At 31.5% G+C, this 17,743-nt stretch overlaps 1 long non-coding RNA gene across 1 annotated transcript; it reads left to right on the top strand.

Moving 5' to 3' along the window:
* The first annotated feature begins 7,525 nt into the window (after positions 1 to 7,525).
* On the top strand, positions 7,526 to 13,202 carry LOC143227074 (uncharacterized). Its single transcript, XR_013014855.1, has 3 exons — positions 7,526 to 7,646; positions 11,233 to 11,410; positions 12,581 to 13,202. It is a non-coding gene; the product is annotated as an uncharacterized LOC143227074 (long non-coding RNA).
* The last annotated feature ends 4,541 nt before the right edge of the window (positions 13,203 to 17,743 follow it).

Genomic DNA, 17,743 nt, shown 5'->3' with positions numbered 1-17,743 from the left:
GACTAAACCTTAGGACAATACCTTTACTTGTGATCAGCTCTAATGTTATAGTTTTTTACAATTTGAATCTAGCATCAAACAACAGTTTCAAATTTCAAACGACTATCTTCTCTAACAATTCGATTTTCGAACGTATTGTTCCGAAAACAAATGTCTCGGTTGTCGAACATAAACTCGGTTCCCGAACCAAGCTGTCGTGGTCCGAACCCCCGAAATAATCCGATTGATGACCCGAACGACTCTTCGACTATTTTCGGCCAACGCCAAACTTGTCCAAAACGTTTTACTCGCATATATCGCTTAATGAACATCCCCGCTAAAATCTTCTGTGAACGTTTTCCTTTTTTTTTTTTAATATTCTGATCAAATAAGCCACCATGGAGTCGGAGATGGATAAAGAAAGCAGCAAACCAAATAGAAAAGTTGTTAGAGCCACAAGAGAGGTGAAAAACAATCTCATAGCAAGGGATGAGAGTGGTGTTCGCGTGTCTGACCTACAGTCTGCATCACACTGAAAAATAAAGAGATTATCAAAGGAGTTGATGTTGCAAAAGGAGTGACAGTGGTTACGAAACAAAGATCACTAACAATGGAAGAGGTAGACAAACTGTTGTTGATTTGGGTAAACGAAAAACAGGTAGCTGGTGATAGCATTTCTGAGACCATCATTTGTGAAAAAGCAAAGCAGTTGCATGCTGACCTCCTGGGACGAGTGCTGATACAAGTGATGCCTTTAAGGCTAGTAGGGGGTGGTTTGAAAAACTTAGGAAGGGAAGTAGCAAACATAGTGTGATGAGATATGGGGAGTATGCCAGGCAGAAATAAATTAGACAAGTTTTTTGTGAGAAATAGGTCCAGTGAGTCTCAAGCAGGATGTAGCAATGCAAAGAGACAGAAAAGAGAAAGAACCCCAGAAGGAGAGTTAACTGACATTTTTATGGAAGGTGATTCCCCTTCCAAAGAATAATAACCCTCCTACTCTTCACGTTCCTCACCACCTTTCACTTACGCCATCAGCTCTCTTCAGCACAGGTAAAGTGCAGTTACATTTTCATTTATTGTTTTTTTATTGTGTTCACAGTTTTTGTGGTTGACTTTATGCATTAAGTATTATTATACAGGTATAAATAAGCAATATTTTTCCTTAAAATGCTTCGTAATACGTAATTTCTGGAGGTCTGTAACGGATTAATTTAATTTACAGTATTTCTTATGGGAAAAATTGGAGCATTATATTATGATGGCCAATCCCACTATTTGTTTTTAAAAGAGTTGCCCAAGTGTTGGCTGTGGATAGTGATGAATAGCTGCCTTCTTTCTAGTCTTACACTGCTAAATCAGGGAAGGCTAGCACAGATATCCCACCATATGATGCAGTGAATTCTCAAGGAGATAACTGCATCTGTCATTGTCAATGTAAGCATTGTTACTTGCCATCTCATTCGTTTGCCACTATGAAAATATGTGAGTGTAAGATTATCCTTTGAGTTTCAAGCCTGTACAATAATAGAGGGATGTTTGGTACTTTTATTGTCTCCATGGGTCTTGAACATGTTGATCAGATTGGATGAATTTTAATTCTCAATGTGACAGTGTATAATATACAAACTAACACCAAAAAGAACCTCATCTCACTTTTGGGTAACATTAATATTCACTAATAACAGCTATTTTCAGTGTGCAGGGTGTTATGATTTTTTACTTTAATTTTGACAGTGTTATTCCAGATTTCTTTATAAAACATGTGAGATACTGATTTATCATGCTTGCAAAATCATTGAATATAAATATCTATAATAGAGAAAAAATTTGAAAATGCCAAATGTTTTGCAAATATTTAATGCAAAATTAATGTATCGAAAAATATTCAGATAATAATAAATAATTAAAATGAAACATTCCTAAGCAATCTTTTCAATGATATTGTAACATATTGACTGACCAATATAAGTTATTATTAGACATAGGGACAATCTGTGCAATGCTTCATGATGAGTTGAAATGGTTTAATTCTTGACATCTTACTGTAGTGACGTATACACTTTTTTTTTTTGGCACTTCTCTGTTAAAGCTACATATCGTTGTACCCTGTACCCTTTGTAAAGGTAAAATAAGTCTTACAATTGTACAAAGCATGTTATCAATTGCATTTTCCTATGAGGAGAAATTCACATCTACATACTTCATGATCGTCACATGATAAAGGCATAGAATGTTTTTTTTAGGGCCTCACCATGAATGATTTCTCATGTTTTTATGGCAGTAGGAAGAATTAATAATGTCTCTCCTGGATTATGTTGTTTCATCACTTCCAAATTATATAATGGGCTTCTAAAGAATAATTTAAGGCTATTGATAGAACAGTTACATGCTTTTAAAGCAAGTTGCTTGATGTTTTGATTGTTACACTTGTTATTTGAAAAACTTGATGGTTTTTCCCATGTTCTCATTGTTTAATTTTTAAATGCCTTTTAAGTTTATTTGGCTTTGTGGACAAATAAAGCATTACAGTAAATCCTCATTATTAATCATTCTGAAAATGAAATTAAATTTTAAATAATCTTCCTGGTAATTATGCAGTGTTGCTTTTGATTTCATGTTTGCTTCTCTTTCAAAAGTACACACAGGCTGGTTGAGTTACTTGAAAACTTAACTGACATGACAAATTCTTCTTCTGTATCCCTGTTATTGTAACAAAAATTTGAAGCTCGCTATAGAAATCACCTGTTGGTACTAAACTTACATGCAATCTAGCTTCTAAATTTACTTTCACTAACTTGGTTACCAATATATATATATATTGCCCAACAGAGGCCTAGAACGTTGTACAAACTACGTGATTTTATAAAATAAAAATTCTCACTTAAATTTAGAGAAACATTCAGAAGGTTTGAGTATTTGACGTCAATTCACAACAATTGAACTATGCAAGCAGCTACGTAATAAAATTTCCCATAACTATATTTTTAAAATAAGTTACTTTAACGCTTGCACAATACGAACTAAAAAATACTCTCATATTAAACTTAAAATTAACAGTTGTGCATATCTAACAGTAAAACAATCAGTGGTTGGAACAGCAACTTGCTTGTTTTATTACAGATTTCAAATTATTGTAAAGAAACAACAGTGTCTTAAAACAACTTGCAATTACTATCAGGAAACATAATGTATCAAATTTCCTATGCCTGGAGTGAGATGTAGCTTGCTGCTTTATATGAAGTGTTTGAATACAAAATTATTATTTTGTATACAAAGATCTAATTTCATAGTGAAGAAGTAAATATAGAATAGAATGCACAACTTTTTTAGCTGTGTAGCCTCTGTTTTCCTCCTGTTGGCACAATGTTTAGTATGTAGACTTATAGTGCCAGAAGTCTGATTTCAATACTTGTATTGGGCACACCACAAATAGTCTATTATGTAGCTTTGTGGTTGACTACACTCAAACAGATTCTTACTGTTCACTTTTCAGTATGGAATTATTTACTACATGTTCCATTTTCAGTCTGCATGCTGATGCAGCTTTATTCTCTAACTTGTTTGTGTTTATATTTTACATTTCTTTTTCCTGCATTGATTATTGTTCATAAATATTAATTTGTTTATGGTAGTTTTTATAACTTCTTTATTTTTAAATCTGTACCTTCAGATATTTGAATGACTAATTACTATCACTTAACAAAAGTGAAAAACGCCTTGCGAGAATTTGGCTGTTTGTGTGAATGCTCCGAGAAGTTTGCACAAAAATCTTTCTCAAGCAGGTCATCGATTGGACAGAAGGTGATTCTCATTCATACATTCTTGGAGGGCTACTGAGTGAAACCAAGTTTTATCACATAGATCTCAGGAGCATTTCATCTTGGAATTAGGTTTATTGTTTTGTGACAGATTCAGCTCTAAAGCAGTTTTAAGTCTGTGATGGTCTCAAGGCTTAACAAAAATTGACCAACAACTCCAAAGCCACAGAAAACACAAATGTTGTGATGCAATCATCACAATTCTCTGATGGATAATATAGCTTCCCAGGCTCAGTTATCATGGCTGCATCACAAAAACACTACAAGTTCCCTCAAGAAGATGTTGATAGCATGAAGGATGAATACTGTTTTTACTATGGCTTTCCAGGTCACTGAATTTGTAATATACCCTGTAAATAAACAATAACAACAGCAAAAATTATTAACACAACTTCTGCATCAAGGGCTGAAGAAATTCCAAATGTTTTAAACAAGTAGGTTCTGAGTTATGTTTAGCCACTAGTTCATGTAGATTGAGTAGTCGAGATGCATTCATAGGTATGATGTCTAGTTCAAGTAATACTGGGCTTAGCATTGCATAAAATATCTCATTTATGATCAAATTGAGTTTCAAGTGTTCTTGGTGAGTCAGGAGCTTCCTTATCTTTGCTCAGACATTAGTTTCTAATAGTTCAAATTTGTTTATACAGAATGGTTACAAGCAACATTTGAGTGAAAAACAACATCTCAGATTTCAGTTTGATACTATTATTTATTCAGTGAGCAACTACATCTGTTGAAATATCATGTACTGGTATTTTAAAGGTGAACTTATAATGGAAGTTGCCAACCACTTTTTCTTGTACAAAATGTCAACTAATCTCTGTAGAAATACCACCTAGTGTTGAGTTGGAAAACAGTGAATTTTGGAAAGAGGTTGTTGTGCTTACAAATGTGTAAGTGATGTTCTTTGGTGTGTTATGGTTGCTTTTCGAACGTCTGAGCTTGCCACCTGAGGATTCTGCTAATTATTTTAACTCAACACAAAAGCAGAAACTAAATGAAGCATTCATAAGTACAAATGATGAGCATTCGGTAAAGCGACTAATGTCAGGCTTCTTTGGAGTACAACAAATGTTGCCAATGCTGAAAATGAATGGGTATAAAAGGACAAAATAATATAAGGTTTAGAGATTGTTTAACTGTCTCCAGAAGAAGAAAGACATTAAGTAGGTGAATGAATGTGATAACACATTTTATATACATCATAAATGGATTCATAACAAAAGTAGATGTCTTATTTTTCATGGTCCTATGTAAATTTATAAAAAAATTAGAAATGAATAAGATTTTTTGATAATGAAAATCTGTTGTGTAAATATATTTGATGAATTGAAAGGAGAGGGTTAGTAACACCATGAGAATGATAAAATTGTGATTTCTATTGAAATTTATGTTATTTAGGATGGAAGAAAATAGTGTATAGAAACAGATAAAGAACCTTCTATTGAACCAGAAGAGGAAGGAGAAAAATTACATGAAGAAAGTGGACTAAAACGAACAAGAAGGTAACCTATACCAGCAACCTTTATGTTTAAACTGTAAAAGCTGTAGGTTTCATGTATAAATGTAATCTTTATTTTACCTTTTTGTTTTATAAGGAGAGAAAGAATGCTGTAACAATATGAAGTATTCCCTTTGGTTAATGTAATTAGCTTCATCAAGTTGTATAATTTGGAGATTGTAATTTAAACTGCAGGTGAAGACCTTTTCTTGTCACTGTTGGAATGTCATGAGAGAGATGATAATGAAAAATTGATATTGTTGTAAGAGCTGAGGATTGTGGAACCCTGGAATATGTGGTGTTGCATGTTGAGGGGAATACTATATATAAAGAAATAATTATCCCACCATTTTTTATCTCTGTGTTTCAGCTGCTTCACCTCTCTCTCTCCTTCTTTCTCACAGTTGTATCAATAAATATTCCACTCACTGATCATTTCTTGACCTCCTTATGCTTACCACTTAAAATATTATTAAAACAAAAATCAAAGTAATGTAATGTTGAAATGTTGAATTTATTTCTGTCTCAAACTTTTATTAGATGTGAAAAAGAAAGACAGATAAGAAACTTGAACACTAGTTTCAGAAAAACCACTCTAAAAGAATGAACTTTGAGTACAGACTTTTTGTTAGAAGGCTAGCCATGAAGAGGTAATAATTTTACTATCTAATAGGACAGTTATTTTCAGGATTTTCTAAATAATAAAAGGTGAAAGAAAAAAAATATTTTTCCTTCCATAAGGTTGGAAGGGCTCATGGTCAAGGGCCTGGCATGGAGTTGAAACACTTCACCAAATATGCTTCCTTTTTCTCAGCCATGAGGGCTTTATAATGTGATAGTCAATCCTCTTATTAATTGGGAAAGAATATCCCAATAGTTGGTGGTGGGTAATATTTAAATAGCTGTTTCCACTCTAGAAATTATCACTTTAAAATTAAGAATGGTTACTGTGAATAACCTGCAAACAAATTTGTGCAAAAGTTAATGACAAATCAAACAACTTTTTATCAGAACATAGTATATCAAAGAGCTTAATATAACCATAATATACCATATGAATAAAATATATTTTTCACATTTTGTTTACCATTAAAATATGTTCTCATTAATCCTTGTAGCAACACAAGCGGTCTTAGTTTGAATTTTTACATGACACAAGTATAGCTCTTTTATGAAATAGCTCATGTTTTTCCAATAGTAGTATTATATAACAGCTCAATTGTGTGATATTTCTGTTTTGTAATTGGTCAAGCTGCTTGATAGTTGTTAATAAAATAGTGAAGCTGCCAAATAGGTTCATTATGAAATACTTTAAATTATGGGATGATTTGACTGAGTTATGGAACATTTTAAATTATCTGATAGTTGTGTTACATGATAAATTAAACTGTTTGATATTTTCACTGTGAAATAGTGTAAGTTGCAAAATGAAGTACTGTGAGATATAGGATAGTTTCCTTGTGTAACAAAATAATCAAACTCAAATTGCTCAGACTGTTTGATACTCTAGTTGTGCCATGAAGAGGTTAAGTTGTTTGTTCAGTTATTTGTATAATGAAAAATTTCAAGCATTCTATTACTTTAAATGTGTGAATAAACAGTTTGTACTGTAGGTTAGTTCAATCACTTCATGAACTTTGATCTTTAATTTAGTTTTTCTGTTACTAAATGTTGTGCGAAGTTGTTATTCAGTTTGTACAATCTATAGAGTTCTTTAGTTGTGTTGAAAAATTGCTCATGTTGTGGGCATGGCTGATTTTTGTTTATGGAATTTTTTAAGCTTGCTTTCAAACTAAAGTTTTATAGAAATTAATGTAATTGAATGTGTTTGGGATAAAACTTTTACATGTATATATAAAGGCTGAAGGGATACTTACAATAATCATTTATTTGTGTCAGTGTGCAACTGATGGGTTTTTAGTTTGTATATTTATGATTAACTTGCCCCGAGAATGTTTAGTTTCAAAAAGAAATAATTAGAATTGTATTAAAATGAAATTGTGTGTATGCATCATTTTATTGTTTGGATTATATGGAACATTTATTTCTTGAATTAATCCTTTATTTAAAAGATTTTTTTTTCGTTTATCTTATCTAGACAATATTTGATTAAACAAAACACCAACTAACATGAGGAACATTTCATTTTTACCATCCTCAAAGTTTATTGAAAACTATCTTAAACATAGCAATACTTTTTTTTTCAGGCTGTCATGGAGAGTTTGCTCACTGGAGCTGTCAATGGACTGTTGTATGGGTTATTTAGTGGGTAGCCATTGAACATTCTTGAAAGTACAGGACCAGTGTTGGAATTTGAAACAATAGTTTTTTTCATTTTGTAGGTATGTTTTGTATTTTCTTGTGTGTGTGTTTTGAATTTATATTTGCTGTTTTTTTGTTGTAAGTTTTGTGAATAATTTAGATTCTGCAAGATTTATTCATTGTGGTTAAAAAGTTGTACAGCTCATTTATGTGTGTATGGTATAATAAAAAGTAGTTTTATACTGTTAAGTTAAACTCTAATGGTTATGTAATAATTTGGTTTCCAAAACATACTTACTTCTACAGGCACTTATAGCTATATCTTGACTGCCAGGGTTTCTCTTTGCCCATCAAAGTGTTAGTTTGGTATTTTATCACTTTCTTCAGTCTTATACCTCACTAACTGAGCAACCAATGGATCACTTACTACAACCATTAATATCATCTTAGATCTTGAGTGGTATTTAGATCAGACCAACACTCAATATTTTACAACTTTTTGCTGTTCAACAAGCAATGGTTCAAGGTCTTGATCTATTGAAGGGGAAAGTTACTGTGATCCATTCTGACATTTATACAGTGGTCTTGTAGATTTGCTGTTAAAGAGGCATACATTTTTAGGACATTTGTTTTGAACTTTGGGTATTCTCTACTTAGCTTACTCCTATTCTGTCAGACTCCTTATTTGCCATATTCCATGGACGATTAATTATATATCAGATCAACTTTCTCAGCCCAGTTGAATGGATGCTCCTTTATGAGATTTTCTGGTGGACTTACTCTCAGTTTGAGACTTTGATTATTAACTCATTTGCCACTCAATAGAACTCTCAACTACAGACATTTTGGTTTCCAGTACTTCATCCTCAGGGTTTTTTGACAGATGGATTTAGTCAAAATTGGGCAGGATTGCATCTCTATGCCTTTTCCCTCAGGTTATCTGTTACCCAGAATTCTGGCTATAATTTGATCCACTAATTATTGAGTACTGTTGGTAGCACCAGGTTGGCTGACCCAAGCGTTGTTCCTTATTCTTCAGTATCTTCAAGAATGTCTAGCTCTGTCACTTCATCTTTGGCTGTGTCTATTGAGGCAGTCCTGGTCTGGCATTCCCAAGTTCAGACTTCATGCATGGAAGTTATACTGTCCTTTGCATCAGGGTTTAAATTGTAAAGTTGCTTTGTATTTGCCTCAATCTATCAATAAAAATGGCACACTTACTGCCAATGTTGTCTCATGAGGAAATTGAACTTGCTTTGCCCAAATGTGTCCACTATGTCTCGTTTTTTTACCTGGCTCTTGACAAAGGTCTAGCTTCACCTGGTGTCACTTTATCTAAGGCAGCTTTATTGACTACTCTTTTATATACTAAACATTGGAAAGTATTTGAACATCCAGTACTATCTAGCCTTCTCAGAACATTAAGAGCTCTTTATCCCAAATATCATTTTTTTTTTACCAAAGAGAAATATTAAGGTGATATTGCATGCTTTATCTCAACATCTATTCAAATCTTTAGCCTCATGTACTATGTTCAAATCTTCCCTTACAGTATTTTTTGTTGCTGCTAGCATGTAGGCATCAGTGATTGGAGTGTGCACACTTTTGTCTTGCTATTTCCTGACAGGTATTTTCTTCCAATGACTCTTCGTACCTAAGGAAGCAGATAAATCCTTTTTTGCAAATTCATTTGCCAGCTATTTTTCATGTATGAACCTGACCAGACCCAAATCATTTGTGTTTTTTCAGAGCACTGAGGTGTTATGTGGCTCACTGTTCCAATGGTGAGTAGTGGAACATCTACTATCTGTTTAGGGCTGGTCTATTGTGATGATTACTCATGTACTTTTCCACCATCAATACATGAACTACCTTCAGGATGAAGGCAAATACCTGTTCTAGATGTTGTCCTGTTCCTCCCATTTGGTACCATTTTTATCTTGGTACATCCTTGCTCTGTGCACATGGATACTGCCTATCTTTCAGGCCCCTCTATCTTTCAGTGTGGGATTCTAGCTATGTGGAAGCAGATATAACTATGATTAGGAGATTAACATTTTTCTAAACTGATAATTTGTTTTTCAATAATATTTACCTCTGCTGACAATCCCCCACTTTCTCCCCACTTGAAGCTGGTGTTGGAATCAGTCTTCAAGTCGTTATAACGTTATCTTAATGAGGTGCTTATATACATTACTAATATAGAGGGTGTATTGATAGGTGGAGAATGTCACAAGATCACTCAAACGAAGGGCAATAAAGTGAAACATAAAGGACTGGAAGCAAGCAAGAAAAACATATCAGACCAATGCTTAGATGGGCAAAGGAAGAAACCCTGGCAATCAAGTAATAGCTATAAGTGTCAGCAAAGGTAAGCATTATTGGAAATGCATTTTCAGTGTAAGAAAATGTTAACGTTTAGTTGAATAGTTTCTGTATTGGTACAAAATAACAACAGTTAATTTAGGTTGAGGTTGTGTGATTAGATAGCAAGTAAGTTATAACCATGAACAGATTTCATGTTATGGAAAAAATTAATAAAACTAGTTTTAGTACTGTAAGGTTCAGTTGACACAATTATATGACAATGTATTTGTAACAATGAGTATATTCTGTGTTAAGGAACAGTTAAAATAATAAAAGTGATTTTGTGCTCTCAGGTTTAATGCTGAATGATTATAAAAATAATCTATGTTTTGGCATAATTATTTCTGGATCATGAAACAAACTGCCAGGCTAAATTTTAGATTGGTTGATTATGATTTGCAGCAGAATACACTGACTTTCTAATTCATTGGATGATTTATATATGTATATATTTGTGCATTACCAATGAATAAATTAAGATGAGTTATTTCAGGGTGTTAGACTGTCTTTATGGTTATGTAATAGTTTAATTATCATTTGGATGATTTCTGTAGATTTGTGCAAGCTTTTATCATTGAACAAAATGAGCATTAATTTTATATTATCAAGGTGAGTCTATTTTGTTGTCAAATAAAATGGATATGCTAATCGGCAAATTAAAGTTAGATCTTCACATGCCTTAAGAGCATGTCAAGCACAGGTGGAATAAGTTAACCTCCAGCTTCTATCTCACATACATTTTATTTCTGAATAGACTGAAACGAGTTGTGAGTATAGTTTCATTTCAAGGATATAATGACTAGGTGTAGATGAGCTTTAAACCCACTTTTTACTTGTCCAAATCGTGATCCACTGGCTGCCCCAGATTATGTCACAGATTAGAATAAGGATAATCTGATTGTTGTATTAAGCCTGAAGGGTTCAAAATTAAACAGATACAAAATACTATTGTTTAATATTAAACAACATATTTTTTCAAGATAATCAGTATAAAGAAATCAATATTAGATATTGAATGCTGAATTTAGCTTTCATATTGAATGTTTAAAAAATTCTGTTTCTTGTGCAATTGTATTTTGAATGTCATTTTTCTGCTAAACTACCAACTGAAATTTTATGATCCAGAGAACAAACAGCTATTTGACCAGTACTTTAAAGATTTGGTTATTCATTTTTTCAGAAACTGTTTAAACATTTTTACAGTTTATATGAAAAGGTTGCAGATAATTGTAGTAATTTCTTCAGTTGCATTTTAATAAAGATTTTATGCTTTTAGTGACACAATACTATTCTTTAAAGGGATCACGGTTCAGATTATTTGCCTCTTTGTCTGTGGATTGGGCTCTGGACATCAGGTATATTAATTGCACTAGTGGCTTTTGATGCCAGTGCTTTGGTGTGTTACATCACTTGGTTTACTGAGGAACACTTTGCCACACCTATATCTATCATTTTTATTTACAAAGCTGTTGAAAAAGTAAGTTTACAGTATTTTGTAATGTACCTAAGTCATTAGATTCATTTATAAAGCTGATACTCTGTTATTGAAATTCCATCATGAAATCATACAGTGTTTTGTGAAATATGTACTGTGGAATATTCTCAGATCTTCTAACAGGTAACTGAAATTTGGATATACATTTATTATTAATACCTATGTTTGTAATAAAACCAGATGAGATAAAGAGTTGAAACATAAACCATTATAAAGAGCATCATCTGTATAGTTAAGAATAGTCTAGTGGGTACATGACTGTTGGGAGCATAATGTCTGTTTTTTGAGAATTATAAGCACAAAATATTAAGAAAAATCAGAATTGAAAAGGAATTATGTAGCTCATTCCATATGAATATCCCATAAGATGTCTGTATCCTGATGTGAGAAGGTAATTGCTTATATTGTAACAGAACACAGAAGAATATGTCAATAGATAAGAAAGGCCGTGTTATGTAACTAATAAGGTAAAGGTTAAACATGGGCTGAAGCTGAGATTATAGTGTTATAAAATGTTTTTAAAATAGAAGTCCTACAAATGTTGGGGTAACATGATTAAAATATATTAATACATGCTGTCTCTCAGCATACATTAGGCCATCTATTAGGAGTACGATCACGATACTACGATTATTTTTAGTCAATCAATGGGTTGGTTTACCAACTTTCCACCAAGTTATAATAAACATGTTACTGACAAATATTCGAATATATTAACATTCTTGTCAGGAATCAATAAAAGGACAATATCTACAACAGCTTGTAATGCTTGTTTGTACAGTAGTTTAAGCACTTGTTTTATTTTTATGTGCTGTGTGTTCTGACCCTTTTTATTTTGAATTCTTTGTTTCTGTTGAACATAAAAAATTTCACTGCACGTAAAAATACTTTAAAAAACAACATTATTGTAGTTACAGATATTAATATTACAGCAGCTCTCTTTTATGTGCATTATTAAATTTTATTATATTGTTTTGTATGCTTGGTATAACATTATTACTTGTAGTGTGTGTTAATTACTATATGATATCCCTTAAAAAAATCAGTATAAATTCTTATTTGCTTAAATCTTTGAGACCAAAAAATGAGAGTGTAATTCCTGAAAGAAAATGTCATTTTAGTCTCTTTTTTTATTATTATTATTATTAATAGTTACTTCACATGGATAATGACGACCCCATTCACATAAACACTATTTGGCCTGTGGCTCACAACTGTTACTGTACCCCGAGTGAGAGTTCTGACACAATTATTCAGCTCCATGTCTTTTTGCAGTTGAATGCAAACTCTATAATAGTACAATGGAAGGGGGTGGTTGTATAGTACCCAACGATGTTCCTGATGTTTTCATATTTTTCCTTATCCTGTTCAAAGGAACTTTCATTTTATCAATCATGCTGACAAATTTGGAATTTACATCTTTCTTTCCTTCCAAGGTAAGAGAGTTTGGTACAGTTGTTAGTTTTCTGTTGGACAAGGTGATGAAAATACTGTTTTGAAATGTTATGTTTATCTTGCCTACGTAATGTGGTTTTGCTATGTTTTGTATATGTATTAGAGGAAAATGATGCTGATAAGTAATGTGGTTGTCATTTTGTTTTCATTTTTTGTCATCTGATACAGGAAAGAGGTATTATACACTCCTGTTTTTATCTTGTTTGGTCACAAGTTATTGTTTACAGTGTAACTATATCGTTATTACACTACTTTAATGAAATGTTTTTATTATTTTGCTGTTATAATTAGTGAATGTTTTTTTTTGTGTGTAAAGATACTATTATTATGTCAACATAACAATAGTAGCATATGGTACTACTTTATGAAGTAACATTCACATCAGATTTTAGCATAGAACAATGTTATTAATGCAGTGATGGTGTTTATTTCAAAATAAGATTATTCCATAAAATTAATGAACTTTGTTTTTTAACTTAGTTACTATTCTTCAAAGTGAAGTATTTGTTTTTACCAAACTTGTATTATTCCTTGAAGAACATTAGACTTCTTTTTCCTTCCTCCTTGTTTTTTTATAGAAATCCATCAGCTCAAGGAATTCATGCTTTAAAGATAAACACTGTTTTCCTTAACTTTGTGAAAAAAAGCTTACATTCCATTTATTGGAATTTTTACAGAAAAGAACAGTCATCGTTGACTTTGCTGTTGTTATTCCTATCATGGTAATGACTATTACTGACATGTGTGCTGATCTTAATACTCCAAAACTTGAAGTTTCTCATAAGTGGGAACAGTTACAGTCACATTCTTATATATTTTGTATAAGACTGAAATGAAAGAGTTTCATACTAGTAGGTATCCAGTTATAAACTGTTCATTGATTGTTTTTAAGATGTTTCATTATAGATTAAAGATTTACTATTCTCAAAATATAGCACAGTCCTTTATAAAATATGAGATTATTGCCAAACTGTTTTTAAAACATTTTTTTCTAAGTTTAGACAAATGTGACTGTACAGTTACTATTTGCAAAATAGTAGAATATAGTATGTTATTTATAGTTTATTTTCTTGTTTTTAATCCATAGTTTTTACTGTTCTAATATTATTTTTCCTCTTTTGAACTTTTTCCCTCTTAGCTGGAGAAAGGTGTTCATATTTATCTTAAAACGCATCCGCAATCAGTGGTTAACAAAATCACTGTTTTCTGAGTTTGTTATATACAAATTAGTGGATTAAAATAGAATTCACATCATATAAGTATATATATTATTACTTTGGTACTTTCGATAGATTAAAAAGATACATTAGCTTTATTAATTTTAAATATTTTAGGTATACCTTTATTTATACAAATAATATTCTATACAAGTATAACATTTTTATCATGTATATAACTGGTTATGGATATGAGATTGTTACAGATATATCATATTTATTGGTATAGTATTGTTATGCTGTTATTGTGGGTTTTTGTTTACATTTATGTATGTATTTACCATGTAAATACGTCATTTCTTATTATGTTTATTATTTATATAATGCTACATATTTTTTAAATTTAAAAATATGGAAAATAAACATCAATAACTTTAAAATTCTGAAATTTGATTCTATATAAAATATTTTTGTGTGTAAAATACACATGATATAGACAATTCATTTTATTAGCATTTCGGATACACTTTATACTATCAAGTTTAAGAGTATATATATATATATATATGCAATACAGACCTTTTATCAATATCCATTTCAAAATTTGATGTTATACATCTTTTCTACACTTACGTAAGCTAAGTAGTGAGTATCTGAAAATATTTATATCGAATTAATCATAACATTTCAAGGCCAAATGTAACAGACCACAGTGTCCGATTAGTAAAACCAACCGATATAACAAGGAAGTTAGTGGGAAATTTGATGATACATTGCCTTAATTTATTTTATGATGTTTTAACTGAATAGTAATCCACAATAATACGTTAGGAAGAACAACGATATACGTGTGTAAGAATTTTAGAACACTACACATGTACGTTACATATCTGTACTGAGCTAAGATTTATCAAATTAAGTTTTTTGTCATCGTGGCTTTATATCAACCATCCTTTATACTAAAACGTAATCGTATAATATGAAGTAATATTAATAATAATGTTTTTTAATTAATAGCTTTAATATTATGATTATTAATATTATTTTGTGGAAGTAAACGTTTTTCCTGTCAGACTTTAGCGAATGCCTTAATTATCATTATATTCATACAAAACAGTAAACTTTGTAGTAAGTACCTTCCTATAAATGATATTTTTTTAATTATTTATCGGCAGTATGTGTGTCAAATCACTTAAATAATGACACATGTACTACTATTATGGTTATAAGTACGTGTGTACGGAGTATTTTTGTCTAACTTCATTTTTCTAGAAATCTGTTTAGAAATTGAATTAAATATATTGTATTTTATTAATTCATGTAAATGTTATTTCTCACTTTAGGGAAAAAAATGTGAACATTAATTTATATCCTTATATCTTATATATCTTTATATGAAGGGCACGGGTCACGTTAAACACGATAAGTTCTAACAAACAAACTAGCAAAAAGAATAATGGTACTAATAGATAAATATATAAAGTTTGAAATATTTTCATGGAACTTGGCGTTATGCTAAAGCTGCTATGATTTTTGTTCATACCGCTAGGATCCAAATCTTATATGATGTTGAATTGTTTTGTGTTCTTAGAACACGCAGTATAAAGATCCCAAAAATAAAGATTAGTGAGTAACTTTCATGGAATTTTCTTTAAATTTTTTAATATGCTTGATATGTTCTTATGGAGCCACCAACAAAAAATCATGAGTCCACAAGACAATTATTCAATAAATTATTTTGAAAAATTATGCTGAAATGTGGAGGATGTCTTGTCTAAATACGTAAACAACTTTTAATATTGTTTGTAAAAAAATAATCTTTCTTTAAAAATAACGTGTAACCAACAAAAAAATTTTAAACTACTTTCAGTAAATATGAGTGAAATTAGGTTTTTTAATTAAATCTTTACAGGATATTTGTCAGATAACTGTCAACACTAATCTGTACAACTTTTAAGTTATTTTTATCAATATCTCTATAACACCAGTAAATAACTGCACCAGCTTATAACTGCCCTATTTTTAATTTAGACGTTTGAAATAATTTTCATGAACAGAATACGATCACAAGAGAAATGTTCTTCTTGCCTTTTTTGCATTATCGTGAAAATACGTTTTTACGACACACTGTGTGTCACCACTTGTAGTAAGGGCATTTTGTATCTTCTTAATTAGCATGATTTTATTTTATGACTTCTGTTAAGATTTTATTACATATTCAATAAATTACAACCAATAACAACTTTTTGAGTCTCATGGTAGCTCAGCAGCAGTATGTCCCTCACATCAGCCTCCAAGAAAATGCCGCCACAGCGGGGGTTAAGAGGAAAGAGTTAAGGCTGTCAAAGTTCTTACTTTTGCAGCCAGAGGGCTGAGTAGGTGTACGTGTATGAGTGTATTGTCATCAAGGATGACGAGGTTCTGGTTTAAAATTCTAAAAATCGGATTTCGATAGCCACATTGGGTACAGCCAAAATAGTCTATTGTATATGTTTGTTTTAAACAACAAAGAAACGGTTATTAGCTTTTATTATTAACAGAACCTCTTTTGGCTTGATGAGTGTTTCATGCTAATGTCTACACGGAAATATCTTTTCATATTATTTGATATAGATATCTTAATTTATTTCATTATATTTGTGTGTATTTATTTATGCTTGCATATCATAGTAGAATAAACCAACTTGCCTAACTAATTAAACATTTAGATGACATTTCTAATTGTTTACTTTTTATAACAATAACTTGTGTTCACTTAAACGTGATTAGTCATTGTTGGGGCTGAAACTACTTCACAAAATAAGTGATAAAAATAAATTCTTAAAACTCAAAGTTACAAGAGATATTAAAATCAAAAACATAACTGAACTTATCTTGTCCAGTGTATTTTATAATGTTAAAAACCGGGTATCGATACCAGTGTGGGCACTACACAGACAGCCCATTGTGTAGCTTTGTGCTTAATTCTAAAACAAACAAGTCTTTCACATAGTAAAGATCTTCAACACACTAATTATAAGTAAATTAAAAACTAGTGCTGAGCTCTTCTACTGCTCGATTTTAACTGCATTATAAGAAGGTTAAGGACACGAATTAATAGAAGTTCCATCAGTAGTCGAGAAAGCCATTCAATTCATTTTGTTAACGCCTAGAGCTAATATTTGCTGTATGCGAGAAGTTGTTTAGAGCTAGTCACTGTGGGTAAATACGAAGATTCTTGTGATCTGAATAAGGCTGAATTTAATGTGCAGAAAAAGATAGAAAGGTTGTTTTATATATCTACTTCACTACACAAAGTTACACTCTGTCATTTAAAAAAAAAAAAACATTGTGTATTTCAGTTTGTGTCTAGCCCATTATTCTAGTTTATACAAACTAGGCTATTAAAAGACTTAGTATTATTTCGTAATCAAAATTTTGATTCAAGCTGCTGTTATCAAATTAGCGTATATTATATAAATCAACCCGACATGGCCAGGTGGTTAGGACGCTCGACTTCCAGTCTGATGGTCACGGGTTAGATTCCCAGTTCCACCAAACATGCTCGCTCTTTCAGCAGTAGGGTTGTTATTATTTACGGTCAATCCTATTATTTGTTGGCAGAAGAGTAGTTCCAGATTTGGCGTTATGTGGTGATAACTATCTCCCTTTCCTCTCGTCTTATACCTCCAAATTGTGTAGCTTTGTGCGAATTTCAAAAACA

The sequence above is a fragment of the Tachypleus tridentatus genome, chromosome 9 (genome assembly GCF_004210375.1).
Source record: "Tachypleus tridentatus isolate NWPU-2018 chromosome 9, ASM421037v1, whole genome shotgun sequence".
In the NCBI taxonomy this organism is placed as follows: Eukaryota; Metazoa; Arthropoda; class Merostomata; order Xiphosura; family Limulidae; genus Tachypleus; species Tachypleus tridentatus.
Note: the sequence above shows the minus strand (reverse complement) of the source record. Positions and strands in the feature narration are given on the sequence as shown.